The sequence below is a fragment of the Tamandua tetradactyla genome, chromosome X (assembly GCF_023851605.1).
Source record: "Tamandua tetradactyla isolate mTamTet1 chromosome X, mTamTet1.pri, whole genome shotgun sequence".
In the NCBI taxonomy this organism is placed as follows: Eukaryota; Metazoa; Chordata; class Mammalia; order Pilosa; family Myrmecophagidae; genus Tamandua; species Tamandua tetradactyla.
Window position 1 is genome coordinate 32822384 of NC_135353.1, and position 5106 is coordinate 32827489.

The 5106-nt window shown below is 41.8% G+C and overlaps 1 pseudogene across 1 annotated transcript; it reads left to right on the forward strand.

The window, feature by feature from the left end:
* The first annotated feature begins 3334 nt into the window (after window positions 1-3334).
* Window positions 3335-4721, forward strand: LOC143670379 (protein max pseudogene; annotated as a pseudogene). Its single transcript, XR_013169344.1, has 2 exons — window positions 3335-3483; window positions 3681-4721. The product of XR_013169344.1 is annotated as a protein max pseudogene (transcript).
* The last annotated feature ends 385 nt before the right edge of the window (window positions 4722-5106 follow it).

The following is a 5106-nucleotide window of genomic DNA, read 5'->3' on the forward strand; positions in this document are numbered from 1 at the left end:
AGTTGATAAAAATAATAAAATGTTTCAATACCAAATGTTGGCAAGGAAGAGCAATGGCAAATCACATACACTGCTAAAAAGTAAATTGATACAAACACCTCGGATATAGCGTGCCACTATCGGAGAGAAGACTCTCATACTTCATGATCCAGCAGTTCAACTTGCATGTGTGTACCCTAGAGTATCTCTTCTTTATGTTCACAGCAGAACTGTTTGTAATAGCTCTAATCCGGAAAAATATAAATGACCATCACGAGTAGAATGATTAAATCAATTATGGTATCTTTGTACAATAGAATACAGTATAGTAATGGAAATTAACAGACAAAATTTACACATGCTAACATAGATGAATCTTACAAATATATGGTTGAGTAAAATAAGTAAGTCATGAAAAAAATATACAAGTATGATTCCTTTTATAGAAAATTCAAAAATAGGCAAAACTAAACTATATTGTTAAAGAATGCTTATGTAAGTAGTAAAGCTATAAAGAAAAACAAGGAATTTATTATTTAAGATTAAGGATAGTGATTACCTCAGTAGAGACAGAAAAGGATGTGATCAGAGGGCAGCATACAGTGACAGGACTTCCAAACTACAGGTTATGCTTAGCTGAGAGGTGATTAATGGGTGCTCACTTTGTGGTTATTCTTTAAACTGTATATGTGTTTTATATACTCCTCTCTGTGTATGATATATTTCACAAAAAAATTTAAAAAGAGTTGGATAAAATGTAATTAGGTGGTATAATTAAAGGAACTTGCTGATGATTGGTGTAGGGTGTAAGGAAAAGAGAATAATTCAGGATGATTCTCTGGCATCAGTAGGATTGTGGTAGTGGAGATGGAGAGAGGTGGATGCAATTGAGAGGTATTTAGTACGTAAAAATGGTTTGGTGATGGATGGGATAGAGGTTGAGCATAAGGGAGGACTCAAGGATTATATCTAGGTTTCTGATTTTGAGAAGGGGATGGGTAAAGGTGTCATTCAGTGAAATGGGGAAGAGGACGAGGTTAGGTCAGAAGATCGTGAGTTGTGCTGAACAGTTTAATGGGCCAGTGAGATATCCATGTGGAGATGCCAAGTAGGCTGTTGGCTACACAAGCTTGGAGCTCAACGGAGAAGCACACGATTAATTCTCACCAACATTTGAAGATATAGATAACATTTACTGAATGCCAACCACATACCAGGCATTTCACACAAAATATCTCTTTTAATCTTTTTGACAACAATGTGAAATTGGTACAATTATTATCCCAGTTTTTATCAAGGAAAGTACCAGGGATTAGTGGGGTTAAATTATTTATCAAAAGTCGCACAGCTAAGAAACAATAGATCTGGAATTAGAACCCCAAGACTCTGACACCAGAGCCCATGGTATTATTTTTTAGGATAAAATAAGTTTTTTTATTTCTAGTCTTAAGATAAAGGGGAAAACCTTAATTTGCAAGATAATTCTTTGGCAGTATGTACAACACAGTTTTTATTTCCATAGAATGGAATCAAACATGGACTGAGACTACAAAGTATACACTAGAACCAGCAAATGCCAGGAACGGAATAGGAAAAAGACAAAGAAATGAGGCCTAAGCACACAAAATCTTTACTGGACTCTGTTGACCACAGCCAGTACTAGGGCTGGATCATGTCATGGAGATAGGTTCCAGGACAGAGGAAAGTAAATGGGAGGGCATTTGAAGAGAGACTGAGAAAGGTGGGAACACAGAGAGAACATTGGGTTTGTAAAAGAGAACTCAAAGGAGCCAATAAACTGAATTTAGGAGTGATGGGGAGTGAGGTTGGGAGAGCAGAAGCCTGGTGATGACGGTTTAAAGATGGAGTAGGAGGTAAGAAGGTGAATACAGCAAATGCAGACCACCCTCTGGAGAAGCTCTGATGAAAAGTTAAGAGAGATTGAGGGTGGTAAAGAGTAGAGAGATATTCAGAGTTATGGAAGTTTTGTTTCATTTTGGTTTTGGCTGTTTATTTGTTTTGTAAAACCAATGCCTCTGAACTAATTAAATAAGACTCCAATGAAGAGGGGGTGATTTAATTCACAGGCGATAGAAACAATAGTATATTGTATGAGATTCCTGAGATTGCTGGTGGAGAGTATGGGACAATGGCTCTGATAGGATCCAAAGCAAAACTGGGGGAACTGGCTTTAGGAGAACAGACAAGTCTGCAATGCAAATAGGAGGAAAGCAAGCTCAAGGCATATAGGTATAAATAAATTGATAGGTATGGAAGCAAGAAATTGAGAGTTCTTGTTTGGTGGTTTCTATTTACTATGTGAAGTGGGGATCAAGGACATCTTCTGAGATTAAGGATGGAGGGGGTGGGATTAAGGGTTTGAGAAGATTGGGGAAGGTTTGAAAATAGTTCCAAAGAAGACTAGGAGAATATGCTAAGGACAAAGAGCGGGACAGCTGGGCATCACTAAGGGCCTCACTAAAGTAACAAAAGATAAATTTGCAATGACCCCAATCTGAATAGTTGTGTGATTTTTCTCCAGCACTGTTCAGCAACCGGAGAGAGGAAAAAAAGGTCAGAAGTTTGGATTGGTTTGGGGTTTGGATTTCACTAGTTGGACAGATAGGTGAATGGGAAAAAGCAAGACTCAAGGGATGGTGTGATGAACCTTGGGTTTGAGAGAAGAAAGTGAGTCCAGAAGGGAACTGATAATTAGAAAAATGGAGTGGTTTTGATTAGATCAAGGAGTGGATGTGTAGGGTTATGAGAGCGAGAGGCTTGGAGAAGTAAAAATTTGTGAATAGACAGAGGGTTATATATCAGAGGTGAAGCATGACAAGTTCTCAGGTGTATTCTTGGAAGTAAATGTCTGAGGTGGAGTTAAAGATGGGTGGAGATAAAGATAGTGATCTAAGTTAGAGGATGATGTGTCTGAATGAAATGAGCCTTAAAGGAGCAAGAGTTCGAAATTAAGGCAGAAGTGGCATTTGAAATCAAGTATAATAGTAACCTGGCTCCCAGCCCTAGAGTTCTGGGCCAAAGAAGAATGAGCAACAAATACTGAGAGGGACACAGGGGGTCCGTTCCCAGGAAGAGAACCAAGAGCCAGATTAAGGGCTCCAGAAAGCTCAGTGGAAATGGTTGGTAGAGGGCAGTGTGTGACTGAGTCTAGGATGGGGCTGGTGTGGAGAATGCATAGAGTAATTAAGAATGACTAGAGATGAGCCTTAAGATGGATGACCAAAGAGATCAGCCCTTGGGAAGATGCCAAAGAACAGCAGGGATGAGAATCCTAATGCAATTGGTCTCAAGATTCCAAAAGGAACTGTGAGGCACGTTTCCATGCCAACACAGACCAACACACTGGGTGTTACCGAAGCTGTATCTTATTAGCTGTATATGCTCTCATCAGCTCTCAGTGTCTCTTTGGCCCAAAGTTTGGAAATACCACGTGCGGACCCGTCCTGTGGCAGCGGTTGGCTGATCGAGCACTGCAGTGAGGAGGTGATTCTGGCCCATACTGTGGGTGCGGGAGTGAGAGAGCGAGTGAGTGTAAGTGAGAGACCCAATGAGTGAATAAGTGTGTGTGTGTGTGTGTGTGTGTGTGTGTGTGTGTGTATTTTGTGTGACGGGAGACTCGGTTTGGTGTTGGTGGCTTGCCCCTCCCCTCCACCCCTCACGCTTTCCCTGTGCAACTGCAGAGGTCGCTCCCTGGGCGGTAGGAGATGAGACGTAACAAGGAAGAGAGAAACGCTGACAGACGGGCTCATCATAGTGCACTGGAGCGAAAACGTAGAAAGAACATTAAAGAGAGTTTTCACAGTCTGCGAGACTCAGTCCCATCACTTCAAGGACAGAAGGCGTCTAAGGTCCAAATCCTAGACAAAGCCAAGGAATATATCAAGTATATGCAGAGGAAAAACCTCACACATCAACAAGATATCGACAACCTCAAGCGGCAGAATGCTCTTCTGGAGCAGCAAATCTCCGCACTGAAGAAGGCGAGGTCGAGTGCCCAGCGGCAGACCAACTCTACCCCCTCAGACAGCAGCGTCAACACCGAAGCCAAGGGCAGCGCCACCAATGCCTGTGATGGGAGCTCAGACTCCAGTTCTGAGTCAGAGCCCCAAGAGCCCCAAATCAAGAAGAAACTCCGCATCGAGGCCAACTAAGCTAAATGGGGGCAGACCAGCGATAGAAACTGGTCCTCTCCTCCATCATATCATGATTTCATCGTTAGAACACTCAGAACTGTATGAGACTCTATTTTTCTTTACTTTCTAATTTTTATTTTCATATAGAAGCTCTTAGGCAACAGCTGTCATTCTCCTCCCCCATTTCAACTTCTTTTTCTTTGTTTTTTAACATTTTCCCTTCACGGATACTCTGTCCTCACCAGGAATTTTTAAACTAAAACACCCCAACTTGGCAGCTGTTTCTGTGGAGGAGAGACGGCCAGCTAGACCTCTGATCACCCCACCAGCAACTCCAACCCCACCAGGCACCACTACCTGGAGGGCTCCTTCGCCTCCCAGGCCTCTCCTCCTCACCCACCCTTGCTTCTATTTGATAGACATTGCAATCTGTGAACCATTCTACTTTAAGAAGATGCCTGGTTTGGAGTAATCAGAATCATTCGTCCTACCCCTCATTTTAATAACTTTTTTTCTTAAAAACCATTTAAAGTCATTTATTGCTCCTATTGAAAAACCAGACCCTGAAGTTTGTGGTAATAAAGGAAAGTGGGGACAGATTTGCAGTACAGAGTCCTTGTCATGTTTCACACCTGCGTCTCTTAGCCAACTAGCTGTTTTAAGTCTGTGTGGTCAGCCTTCTGGAGGGCTACGTGATACCCTTGCGGTGGGTGTGGAAGATAGCAGGACGGAAGGATCAGCCACCAGGGAGTTGGTATGGGTAGTTTTGGGGAGGTGGGACAGGGAGGGAGGATTGGGTGGGGGTAGAGGTTTTATATTGAGGGCCAGTGATTTTTTCAAACATTTTTTGTAAATTGTGGAATATAACCCATATACAAAAAGCAATACATTTCCAAGTACATTTTAACATGTAGTTATAGAACACATGTTAAAGTTTGATACAGGTTACAGTTCCATGATTTTTCATTTTTTT